Genomic DNA, 13,601 nt, shown 5'->3' with positions numbered 1-13,601 from the left:
CTCTTGAGCCTTTTCACACCTCTCACTCCATGTAGATTCTGAATCTGAATGAAAAGGTGTTTTAAGAACCCAGGTTGGGGCGCCCAGGTGGCTCAGTGGTTGAGCATCTACCTTTGGTTCAGGATGTGATTCCGGGGTCCTGGGATCAAGTCCTGCATCAGGGTCCCCACAGGAAGCCTGCTTCTCCCCCTGCCTGTGTCTCTGCCTCTCTCTCTTTGTCTCTCATGAATAAATAAATAATATCTTTAAGAAAGAAAAGGAAAGAACCCAGGTCAAGCTTTCTCGGGTCCTCCCTTCCAAGATGACCAAGAAAAGAAGGAATAATAGTTGTGCCACAGAGGGCCGCACCACAGGCAGCCTATTTGCTACACCTGTTGCTCCCATTGCATGCCCAAAGACAAGGCCATGAAGAAAGCCATTATTCAGAGCATAGTAGTGGCCACTGCCATCGGGAGTGTCTGAGGAGAGTGTCTTGGACACCTGTGTGCCTCCCGAGCTGTATGTGAAACTCCATTACTGTGTCAGCTGTGCCACTCACAGCAAGGTCCTCCCATGAGGCACAGAAGGACCAAACATCCCCACCCCAATTTAGACCCACGAGTGCTGCCCCCTGACCTCTGCCAAAGCCCATGTAAGGAGCTAAGTCCTTAAAGACTGAAGAAAAACTCTTGCCTGGGCAAAAAATAAAATGGAGATTACACTTTAAAAAGAAAAGAAAGAAAAAAGAATCCAAGGGTCGAGATGATCACAAGGCTCAGGGAGCCAGTCATGAACTACATCCACAGAGGGCAGGACAAGAGTCTACTGGACTTGGTTGGGTTGGAGGGCAGAAGGGTTCCCAACAAGGTCGGGTAGAACCGAAATGGGTATCCAAGACAGAGTGAAGTGGAACCAGAGCCCAACAGAGACAGGAGAAAGTCACAGCTATCCTTTCAGTCATTCAGCGAATATTTATTGAGCACCTACTAGAGATTTTAGTGAACCTAAGGACAGGTGGACAGGATGACCTAGGAGGCACATAGCCCAAGGAACCTGATCCTGTGTGATTTTGTCTTCAAAGGTCCTCTCTGTAGAACAGCTTCTTCATCAACTGAAGCCCTGAGTACTAGGGACAAGAAGTATCCAAGAAAGAAAGAGACACAAGCTTCTTCCTCCTCTTGGCTCTGCTTCAGTAACTTGAATATCAGTAATGCCCATTTCATGGAGGTGTGGGTGCTGGGCTACCTGGACCCTCCATGGCTTATTTTGTCCATCCTCCTGCCCCTAAGAATGAACAGTACTTTCCTGGACCCAGGCTAGGCTGGGTCATTTTTAGAGATCCCATCGTGATTAATTCCATAGCATCCCTTGGTCCCTTGGTCCACTTTCCCTGACCATCAGCCTTTTCCATCATAAAGTTCCTTCTTTTTTTTTTAGATTTATTTATTTATGATAGACACAGAGAGAGAGAGAGAGAGAGGCAGAGACACAGGCAGAGGGAGAAGCAGGCTCCACGCCAGGAGCCCGTCTTGGGACTCGATCCCAGGACTCCAGGATCACGCCCTGGGCCAAAGGCAGGTGCCAAACCGCTGAGCCACCCAGGGATCCCCCATAAAGTTCCTTCTAAAGTCTGCCCTCATACCTTTCTGCGATACCGGTTTAAGTTCTTTTGTAAAGTTAGTCTTGGTCACACAAGTAATTCCCTAGACACCAGACCTCCTTTTGCATCACTTACTACAGACTACAGTAAAATTTTAATCAATCAGCAGCCAGAAAATAAACACTGGGCATCAATTATATGCAAAAATCTGTGGTAGGTTTAGGCAGAAGTATGAAGAGAAAGCAGAAGAAAAGAGCAGTGGGTCTGGAGACAGATACTAAGTTGGAACCACCGCTCTACGCTTGTCCCCATGAGAACAAATCCTCTTCCTCACGTCAGGTTTATCATCTGTGAAATGGGGTGACCAATTCTTGCCCCAACTCTCACACAGGATTATTGTGAAGCTCAGTAAAAAAGAAATACAATAAGCAGGGGCTTTATAAACTGTAAAATTCCATAGAAATATGAGTCAGATCCAAGATGGTGCAGTGGAAAAACACTGAACTTTCAGCCACAGGGCTGAGTGGGCTGAGTAGGGAAGTCACCTACTTCCCTTGGGACTTTGGGCAGGTCATTTAATTCATTTCCTTCTCTATAAAAATGGCTTGTTATGCAGATGAGACGCTGAACCTAGAAGCAGCCATCATTAGCCCCTGGTACCTAGAAGATCCCCCATGTGTATTTGTTCCTTCATTTTCAGGTGACAAGAGGACGAGGAGTGCATGCGAGCAGACTGAGAAGAGATTGAACACCTGGGTCCCACCAGGCTTAAAGGGTTGGCCTGGCAACAATGGGAAACGAGACCATAAGGGCTGTGAAGGGAGGAGGGAAAGTGAATGCCAGACTAAGCAGCCTGGGTTTGAGAGAAACAATAGGCATTAAGGAGCCATTGATGGTTTTAGGACAGCAGGGTAATAGATGAAAGGTATTTCTGAGGCTCAGTGGAAAGTGGCTCAGAAAGGGGGAATCTTCTGGAACTGTTGGGTTCTCCACTCCAGCACTGGGTGGCTAACCTGCTGGAATGGAACATGGGCTTCACAGGCTCAAGGTCTGACCAGCACCTCTTCTGAATAGCTAGAGCTTAGAGCAAAACCTGCCCAGACTGCTGGAACTTGGGCCCTGTATTCATCGTAGACAGCTGTGTAACAAATTACTTCAAAAAGGAGTATTAAAACCAATAAGAAGTGTTTATTATCTCACAGTCTCTGCAGGTTAGAAATTTGAGAGTGTGCTAGCTGGGTAGTGTAGACTCTGGGTCTCTCATGAAGCTGTTGTGGTCAAGACACCAGGCCAGCCTGCAGTCATCTGAGGGCCTGCCTGGGACTGGGGCATCTACTTCCAAGATGGCAGATTCACATGGCCAACAGGTTGGTGCTGGTCATTGACAGGAAGCCTCTGTTGCTCAACACATGAACCTCTTTACAGGGCTGCTTGAGAATGGCCATGATGTGGCAATGAGCTCCCAGAGCAAGTGTCCAAGACAGAGCAAGGCAGAGGCTACAAAGTCTTTGATGCACTAGCCTCAGAAGACACACACCATCATTTTTATGGTATTCTATTGGTCACACTGGCTAATTCTGGTACAGTGTGGGAGGGGGCCTACAGAGGGAGTGATCAAGGGTCATTGGGCCTTCTTAGGAGCTGGCTACCATGGCAGGGGGAGTGGGATGTCAAAGAGAATGATCTTAAAATCAGATAGACTTGGATTCAAATTTCGGGTCCTTGACTTACTCCATGTGTGACTTCAAGCAAGTCACTTAAATCTCAGGCTTGAGTTTCTTCTCTGTGAAATGAGAATAAAATTAAGAGCGGCAGAGACATAGAGGGTCGGGAGGAGTCAGCAAGGTGGAACGCACAGGGCACTTGGTCCAGCTCCAAGCCCAGAGTCCACATTTGGTAATTGGTAGCCTTACTTACTGATATAACACACAGGCAGGTAGGTAGAAAGCTGTTCTAGAAGCACAAACCATCCCCGTGGTAGGCTGAATAATGCCTTCCTAGGGTGTCCATGTCCTAATCCCCAGAATCTATGAATATGTTACCATATATGGTAAAAGGGATTTTACAGATGCAAGCCAGTGATCTTGGGAAGGGGAGATTGTCCCGGATTAGCTGAGTGGATGCAATGATGCTCTCACATGGGTCCTCATGAGAGGCAGGCAGTGGTGATATAGAGTGAGAGGGAGAAGTGATGACAGAAGCAGAAACTGGAGTCAGGCAGCCACGAGCCAAGATGCCAAAGTATGCCAGCAGCTTGAAACTGGAAGAAGCAAGGAATGGATTCCCTCCCTGGAGCTTCCAGAAGGAACCATCCCTGCTGTTACCCTGATCTTACCCCTCTTCAAGTTCATTTCTGACTTCTGACTACCAGACCTAGAAGAGAATAAATCTGTGTTGTTTGAATCCACTAAATTTGCAGTCATTCTGTTACAGCAGCAATAGGGAGCTAATAGGATCCTCTGAGGGCCTGGGGAAGGAGGATGGACAGGGAGAGAAAGAATAAAGGGAGGTCGAAGGAGGGGTGCATCTTATGGAGACCATTGCTCCCTCACAAGACAGAGTGACAGCCCTGATCCTGTGGGCTCTGGAGCTAGAGGCATGGATTCAGGACCCAAACAGGGAAGGTGACAATAGGGAAAAAGCAAGAGTAATAGACCAATTCCGAAGGTGAGTGGCCTGGCCTATCGGCAGAAAGTGCCTTTTTCTTAATGACATATCTGATAAAGGGTTAGAATCCAAAATAATTTTTTTTAAAAAACTGCTACAACACCTAAAAAATAAATAATCCAATTTAAAAATGGGCAGACAACGTGAGCAGACATTGCTCCAAAGAAGACATCCAGATGGCAACAGACACATGAAAAGATGCTCAACATCACTGATCATCGGGAAAATGCAAATCTAAGCCACAGTGAGACAGCATCTCACACCTGTCAGAATGGCTAAGATCAAAAACACGAGGAACAAGCATTGGCGAGGATGTGGAGAAAAAGGAACCCTTATGCACTGTTGGTGGGAATGCAGCCACTGGGGAAAAGAGTATGGAGGCTCCTCCAAAAGTTAAGAATAGAGCTACCTCTGATCCAGTGATTGCACTACTATTTACCCAAAGAACATAAGAACACTAATTCAGGGACGCCTGGGTGGCTCAGCAGTTGAGTGTCTGCCTTCGCCTCAGGGTTAGGGTTAGGGTTAGGGTTAGGGTTAGGGTTAGGGTTAGGGTTAGTGATCCTGGAGTCCCAGGATTGAGTCCCACATGGGGCTACCTGCTTCTCTCTCTGCCTATGTCTCTCCCTCTCTCCCTTTCTCTCTCTCTCTCTGTCTCTCATGAATAAATAAATAAAATCTTAAAAAAAAAAAAAAACACTAATTCAAAGGGCACCCGAGGTTTACTTACAATAGCCAAGATACGAAAGCAGCCCAAGGGTCCATCGATAGATGAATGGATAAAGAACAGGTGGTAAATATGGAATATTATTCGGCCATAAAAAAAGAACAAAATCTTGCCATTTGCAACAACATGGACGGAACTGGAGAATAGAATGCAAAGCAAAATAAGTCAGGGAAAGACAAATACCATATGATCTCACTCATCTGTGGAATTTAAGAAACAAAAGAAGTGAACAAAGGGAAAAAAGAAAGGGGGAGGGACACCAAGAGACGGACTTAACTCTAGAGAACAAACTGACGGTGACCAGAGGGGAGGTGGGGGGGGGGTGAGGGAAACAGGGGACGGACATTGAGAGTACACGTATCACAATGAACTTGGATAATGTGTGCAGGTGTCGCATCACTGTATTATACACCGGAGACTAATATGACCCTGTATGTGACCTACGCTGGAATTAAAATTTAAAGATTTAATGATAAAAATAAGTAAACAAATAAAGTGCTTTTTGCCTGACCAAAAATAAAATTGTGTTGGCCGGTTCCTGATGATCTCCGTGGCCCTGCTCCAAGAGGGGCAGAGAAACGGACTAGGAAAAGCCGTCTCCTGAAACCCTGGGTGGATGGGAAGCAGTGTGTCGGCTCCTAACGAGTGTGCGGCCTGGTGGGGGACCCAGGCAGCTTCCTGCGGGGCACGTGGGCCAGGCCAGGGACTCCTGGGACTCCGCGGGCTCCCTGAGCCCTAAACGGAGGGCTGCTGTGAGGCGCACAGGCTCGCCCTGCCGCCCCTTGGAGAGGGCTAGTCATGCTAAAGAAGGCAATCAAAACAGCAGCCCCACTTGATGGGATGAGCACTGGGTGTTATTCTACATGTTGGCAAATTGAACACCAATAAAAAATAAATTTAAAAAAAACAGCAGCTCCATCTACAAGAGACACACTGCTCCCTGGTCGGTGTGAAATCATCAGTAAAATAATCCGCATAGCGATGGCTCCGTTAACACGAGTCACTCGGAGTGCTGTTGAGAACCCCAGCTTTGGAATCCTACAACTCATTCCATCCCTTCCAGAGGACTCACAGGCAGTCTGACCTTGGGCGTGTATCTTAAATTCACTCAGTATCGGTTGGTCATCCCCGACACCAGAATGATCGTCCCTCCTTGCAGGTAGCTGTGAGGACAGGGGACAATCCGTCGATAGCAGTGTGTTGGGTGCGGAGCAGGGGCTCAGATGTGGCAGCTTGGCTCTGGTCATTGGCCGAGCCTCTCACACCGAATGCAATTCGGATGATGTCGGAGGAGAGGTTTCCGTGCTCCTGTGACCCTTGCCACCCACGTGGCTGACGCTGCTCAGGAGCGATGGTGAAGACATGACCACCTGGAGAAGTAGGAGAAGGAACAATTCCCTGGCCAGGGGCAGTGCCAACCGGAACACCCACAGGGCCTCCGTGTCCCATGCAGCCACCTCCAGGCACCTCGGCAGCAGTGCTGCTGTGGCCCGATGCGAAGGCACAGCCTCAGCCTCCAGGGGCCATACCAGCCGGTTAGAGCTAGAAGTTCCCACTGGCATGGACTCAGCAGCCAGGATCTGGGGGGGTGGGGGGTGCAGGGCAGGCGTGCCTTCTCTGTAAGCAAACCCCAGGGGTCTCCTCCAGAAGCAGTAATAATAAAAAGCTTATATCTCCGCTCTTCGTGCACCAGGGGGTGATGCCGAGCAGCCTCCTTAAGGCTGCATGTTACTGTATACCCATCTGACAGATGAGGAGACTGAGTCACGGCTGCGAGGCTGCGAGTTACTCGAGTGGGAGCAGAGAATCAGGATGTGCATCCCGCCCTCTGAGCTTGGAGGCCCGGCTCTCTCCCTCGGGCGCTCACTCAAGCACACTGTGCTGAGGGCTGGGGGTGCACAGCCATAGGGTCACTCTCCTCCATGCGGGACCCCCGCGATGCGGGTGGGGAGGTGCACGGTGCTGCGGCACTCCCGGGGCCGCAAGAGGATCCCTGCCTGGGAGGAACCAACCAGATGGTGCTTGCCCCCCTGGAGCCTGCTCCCTGGCACCGTCTGCCCTGGTCCCCCAGGGCCCTTGCAGGGTTGGCTCCCACATCACTGGAGAAGAAATCCTGCTCCCCGGGTCCTTCCCAGCACCTCCAGGCCAGCCCGAGGCCGCAGGCGACTTGGCCAGCACACCCTTTACAACCACCCTCTGGCTGGGGAGTTGAAATCAAAAGACAGACAGAGAGGGGAGGAGGAGACATCTGAGAAATGAGCTCTCCCCAAACACTGAGCCAGCCTTAAACATCCCTAGGACCGGAGACCAACAAGTTGCAACTCACCAAGACGTCTTCCCCTCCAGCTGCACCGACTAATTACAAGAGAAAGGTTGAAAGGGAAGGTTCCAGCTTTCCATGAGTGAGGTTTGCTCTCTAACTCTCCATCCTCCCCCTCCTCCTTCCCTCCTTCCCCATCCCTGCTCCCCTTCTTCCCGCCTCCAGCTCCTGGCACCCTGCTCCTGCAGAGGTAGGGCCTGGCTGTGTGCACTGAGCACACACGCATCTGCTGGAAGGGCCTTCCAGAGGTCACCCACTAAGAGCCCCTGCCTCCCTACGAAGAAAATCCGCTCACCTGTCAGCTTCGTGCAGAAAATGGGTAAGAAAGGGGGGAGCCTGTGTTGCTCCCTCTCAAGACAGCCTTCAAAAGTCACGTTTATTTCCCTTTGTTCAAGGGAGGCACACTCATGCAAAAGATAGAAACATTTAAGATCATCCGCTCTCCCGGCAACCACAGATAACACATGATCCATATTTTGCTGTACAGTCCACCCTTGACCTTCTTGAGAATTATATTTCATGATCTTCTTGAATCTCCAAGTTTAAGAAAATAGATATGTGAAGGGCAAGCCCAAGAGCCTTTGCAAAGAGAGTGTCACACTACATCTACACTCAGCTGCAGGAAGGGAGGTCCTGGTTCAAGACCGGGGGTCGAGTGAGGTGCCACCCACTTTATAGATAAAGAAACTGAAGCCAAAGGGATGTATCAGGTTTTCTGCGGCCCTCAGTTAAGTGGGAGTCAAAGACGTGGCCAAGAGAAGGGAGCTTCTTGGCAGGTCCTGCAGAAAATTGGCTGGTGCCTGCTTTGGCCAGGAACTCAGAGGTGCGGGGAAGCCGGCAGGAATCCTGTCCTCCACCTACACTCACGGGTTGAGTCTCCAGCTCGACCAAACCCAAATTTTCCAGGATCTGCAGCCAGGTGTGTTGTCTGGGTCCAGAAGTGAGACACTCCTGGGGCTGAACGCCCCGTGGCCTAGGTGGCCCCGTGCTGAGACACGGTGTGTGCTCCCAGTTAGTAGAGCCGGGACCAGTGTACCCCCAGAGAAGCTCACCCAGAAGGGCTAGATGCTCCCATTGGATGTACCAGGAACAATTGGTCCCAGAGAGCCTACCCTACCCTATGAGTCCCAATGTCCTACCCTACCATTCAAGGAGAGCTTGCCAGGACCAGAAACCTGGGGCCAGCCCACCTCCTCACCCCCGTCCCACACTTAACACTACTTAACCCTGGCCAAGTCCTCTGATAGCTAGCATCAAACAGTGGCAAATCCATCTTGAGCAAAAAGATCCAGACACCCCAGATTGGCAATTGAGCTTATCCCTCAATTCCAAGGCGACCAAAGAGCTCTGGGCAAGGCTTTGGAGTTGGTTGCAACCTGTAATGCCGCCTGTCCCTCCCCTTCCTCCTCCAGGATTGAGCCTGGGGCTAAAAGCCCTCACTTGCCACTCCCTTTGCACAGCCCAGAGACAGCAGTGTAGAGTCTTCCATTCCTAGACCTGCCATGGACTGACTCATCCGCTGCCAGCTTTCCCTGAGTCTTAGCCCAGAGTCTGTTCTCACTGTACCCACAGCCTTTGCTGGATGCCCCTTGTTCTTGTGCTGGAACCTCTAAGAAGAGTCCATGTATTTTTCCCCAACCGTGCCTAAGCTCCTACAGCTTCTGTCTTCATATTTCATCTCCCCAGTGGCTCATCGAAGGGAAGAAAGAGGCGTTTAATGAGAACAACTCTAAATGATTAAAAGAGGGAGGAAAGATCCACGCACTACTCTAAGAATCCCAGCTAGCTGGTGGGAATTTTTAATTTTTTTTTAGATTTTTAAAATTTATTTATTTATTTATTTATTTATTTGTTTATTTATTTATTTATTTATTTATTTATTTATTTATTTATCTATTTGAGAAAGAAAGAAAGATTGAGCACAAGCAGTGGGGAGGAGAAGAGGGAGAGGGAGAAGCAGACTTCCTGCCGAGCAGGAAGCTTGACATGGGATTCCATCCCAGGACCCTGAGATCATGACCTGAGCTGAAGGTAGATGCTTAACCAACCGAGCCACTCAGGCACTCCCCACGTGGGGAAATTTAATGTAGGGGACGAATTGCCCAAGTTTCACAAGGGCCTTTGAAACACTCCAACGATCTCCAAGTCTTGGGAAATGTTTGGAACTAGAAAATTAATAATGTTTGAATCATTCAAAAGCCAAAAATGAAAACCACTGAGATGACTTCTGCCCTCAATATCGTTTCCTCCTGAGATACGGACACATCCTTTCCATTTGCTTTGGTACCCATGCCTCCCACATGCAAACGTGCACCACTTACCACCTTCACACAAACCTGGAGGTGCCAGGAGTTTGGCCCACCCCAGAGAGAGTAGTCAGGTAAAAATAAAAACATAGGCCACCCAGTGAAATTTGAATTTCAGAGAGAGAAAAAACAGATTTTAACGTAAGTATGTCTCAAATATTGCATGGGACATACTTATACTAAAATTTACTCATTGTTTATCTGAAACTCTAATTTGACTGGCCATCCTGTACTTTATCTAACATCCTTAACCCTAAGACACCTACCTCTAGCTCTTACCTAGCCCCATACAGACCCTCTACCTTAAACATCAACTTTGATCGGTTGCAAATTTTCCCTATTTTCATATAATCACCTGAAAATTGCCAGGGCTGAGCTCCAGGGCAGAGTAGGTTATTTTATGGCCTTTTACCATCTGCCTTACTCCTGACTGCACTCAAGAATATGGTCAGTGACTCAAAGATTAGCAATGTGGGGGTGCTCAAATTCACCAAGTGTGAGCTTAGTGTACCAAAAGGTTATCTCTGTCATTCTAAACTTTCCTTCCGTGACAGTACTGGTTTGGATTGAGAAAAGGCTGAAAGCCTTGGTTCCTGTGAAGAGTTTAATTCCCAGGTGCTAGAGAAAAATCAAAGTGGCTTAACTGGTTTCTAAGGTCACAACACAGAGATATCCAGGACAGCAGTAGAGCTGTCTTAGCAGATCTATTATTAAAGGACTGGATAGATTTTTGTGCCTATTACAAAAGGCCTCTAACCCCGTACTCCCTAAACATGGCCATGGCAATGGAGATAGTCCACCTCTAAGTCCTTCCCCTGGTCATCACCTGGATTGCTATGTACCCTCCAATTTGATGAGCTCTCTCTCCTTGTGGAGAAGAGCAAAGATCTCCCAAATCCCTGATAGGGCTCCTTGGAACATCTCTGTTGGGGGCCTTTTTCTTGCTGGGCACGTGTGGACAAGACTCTCTCATGTTTTTGACTCATGCTGCAATGAGCTCTGCCCAAGGCTCAGGTCTCTAACGGGCAGCTTGGCAGTGAGCCTGTGGCAGTTGGGGAAGGAGGTGTTCTCCTCGGGTTTCTAATGCTGACTCGCCTCAGGGATCCATACTGCTAACCACTCTTCCTCTGAACTTCTACCTTCAGGTTGGTAGAATGGGTTTACTTAACTAACCAGATATTGTCAAAAGGACCAAAGGGATGAGGTCTATGACTATATGGTGGATTCTCAGAAGGGTAGGGTCAAGTTCTAAAACATCAGGCATCTTTCAAGGCCACGATATAGTTTGAAGCTTTCAAACAGATTTTGTATCTCTAGGACATCTTCCCTGAGAAAGTCAGAGTCTTTAAGAGGCAGAAAGAAAATCTCAGATCTCTGAGAATCCACACAATTTGTAGGAAAAGGAAAGAGCTACAAGGCTCCCAGAAGCAATAAAAGGAATGATGCAGGAGGGGTTCAACCTTCAGTTAGAGGACCACTGTTGGGCTCTTCAGGAGCTTCCTGAGAGTGGAATTCCTTCCAGCTTCCTGAGAGTGGAATTCCTTCTACCAGCTTCCTGCTGGTGAAAATTGACCAAATAATGAACCCTTATCATGCAGCATCTTGCACAGTCAATGTGCCGTAAAAATACACAATCCTAACACTCTTCATGGTGGCAGAAGAGGACTTCCGTGATGGCCCAGCACCACCCAAAATCAGAAAATACATGAAGATATGTTAGTGAAGGTTCATTTGATTGCAAAGAATGGAAACCCTCTCTGACCAGTTCAAGGGGAGAGAAGGGCTGTCAAAAGGGTATTAGGAGTGTCATGGAATCATGGGGAAGATATCATAGGATCCTGGAACAAGAAAACCAAAGGGCTTTGTAACTCGGAGCCATTCTCACGTGTCTCTGGTTTGTTGGTTGCGGATCCTCCTCACTTGCCACTGAATATTTGTTCATGTGGTTGCTCTGATATCCTAGTCTCCTAGGACTTTTCAGCTCCCATGACTGGTCCTTCCTTCTGTGCCTTTCATTCACCTTTATGAGAGAAGATCTAAGGGGCCCAGTTAACTGATGAATGAGTCCTGATGGGGTCAGATGTCCTTCCCTGAGGCAATCACTGTGATGGGGCAATGAAGGTTCAAGGCACTGAGCCTTGTTACCCATGAGGGCAGAGGGCAGAACCAACATCACGATGCCTGATAAGAAGGGAAAGAGGAATACACTGACGGGGGGAGTTAAAGCTATCTTTAAAAGAGGACATGCTCTCCCTTATCCACAGTGAGTACGACGAATTGGGACTTTGGGTCAGAAGGCCATCCAGTCAGTGAGCAGTATGCTAAGAATTTTACACATGTTATCCTGCTAGTATTCTTATGAACACTGCACAGTGGGCTAATTTTTTCCATTTTACAGAAAAGGAAAACTGAAGCTCAGAAAGGTCACTCACCAGGTCTCTCAGCTAATGGTGGAGGCGTTATGGTCCAACCCGGCCCTGCAGGACTCCTGACAATGCATTCATAGACACACTCAACCATAGAACAAGGTTCTCCCTCTGTTCATAGACTCAAATGAAATGCAGACAATAAAAGGTATTTTTTTCACCAAAAATCACCCTGAGGGGCGAAGAATGGGAGGGGACAGGAAGACCCAGGGGGGAAAATGATGTGTTTTTCCTAAGCAAATAAGGACAAAAAGGTGGAAGAAGGCTGGTCTAGCTGAGGATCTTGGGAGTAAGGTAAAGGACGGCAGAGAAAAATGAAATCCAAGGCCACAGAAAAGTATTTACTTTATAGGAGGGTTTTTCAGTTGTTCCTTGTTCCTGTACCAAAAGTGCCTATAAAAAAAAAAAAAAGAAGAAGAAGAAGAAGAAGAAAAGAAAAGAATGAAAGAAAAGAAAAAGAAAAAACACCCTGCCGTTGCTCCAGCAACAGACAGAACCAAAGCCGTGCAAGGCCTTTGCCAGGTTGAGAGCTTTTTCTATTCCTCTGACCCCCAGCATTTTCCATCGTCAAGATGAGGGGCAGAGGCTTGCTGAGACACGGCACTCAGACATCTAGACCTCACTTGAGCTGGAGAGGAAGCTAAAGGAGCCTTGGGGGGCAGCGGGGGGTAGGGCGGACCATGCTATGGGCTCTGTCCAGGGGTATCTGAAGACAGTGACAGAGGCTGAGACCAGAACCTAGTCCTGAAGCTGATCCACACAGTCATTAAGAGGTAGGGGAACAGAGAGAAATGATCAAAGCTAAAACACATGCACCCACCCTTGAAGACCCAGAAACAGACACACAGATGTTCTTACAGAAACAGGGAAACAGAGACCAAAGGGAGCGGAAGACGGCCCTGTTTATTCTCCCAAAAGGCATCTAGATTTCTCAGTGAGATCCTGATTTGAGTCTTTTTCTCATTTTCCAGCTGGACTGCATGGTGAAATGCCTGGCATGAGAGGTGCCGTGAGTCAGCTGCAGATTCAGGCTTGGTCCCTCTGCCCCTCCGCTCTGCTCTGTGCCAGACCACACAGCCTCCCTCCCCTCCTGCCAAGCATGGCTTAGCTCACCATCCAGGTAGCACACTTCAAAGACTTGGGGGTGAGATGGGCTGGGCTGGGCCAGCCTCAGGATGGGAGCAGATTCCACTCCCAGCCCAAACACTCCTCGTCAGTCCTCTTGAATGTCTTCCACTCCTCTCACACCCTTGACACTTTGAATAACCCCTGGAAGTTGGAGCTGGAAAACCCAACCGTTCATTGGAGAGGTCTGTCTCTTCGACACTACAGGTCTGTGCAGCTTTATTACCACGGGGTTGACCAGATGTCAGCCAATAGCCAAGCACAGCCTGGCATTAACGGAGTCTTTGTAGGTTCCTCCCTGGACTTGGTCATACTCCCCAGGGCAATCAGAGAGACAAGCGGTGCTTATGCAACCAGAAACCACAGAACCTCTATCATGGTGTGTGGATTATGGTCCCCATTATCAAGGTGTGCTTTCTGCATCTTCTAAGATATGACCTTCAGGCCACTT

General features: G+C 48.5%; 1 pseudogene; it reads left to right on the top strand.

The window, feature by feature from the left end:
- The first annotated feature begins 301 nt into the window (after positions 1–301).
- On the top strand, positions 302–635 carry LOC119867901 (annotated as a pseudogene).
- Positions 636–13,601: the final 12,966 nt, after the last annotated feature.

This window comes from Canis lupus, chromosome 37, assembly GCF_011100685.1.
Source record: "Canis lupus familiaris isolate Mischka breed German Shepherd chromosome 37, alternate assembly UU_Cfam_GSD_1.0, whole genome shotgun sequence".
NCBI lineage: Eukaryota > Metazoa > Chordata > Mammalia > Carnivora > Canidae > Canis > Canis lupus.
Note: the sequence above shows the minus strand (reverse complement) of the source record. Positions and strands in the feature narration are given on the sequence as shown.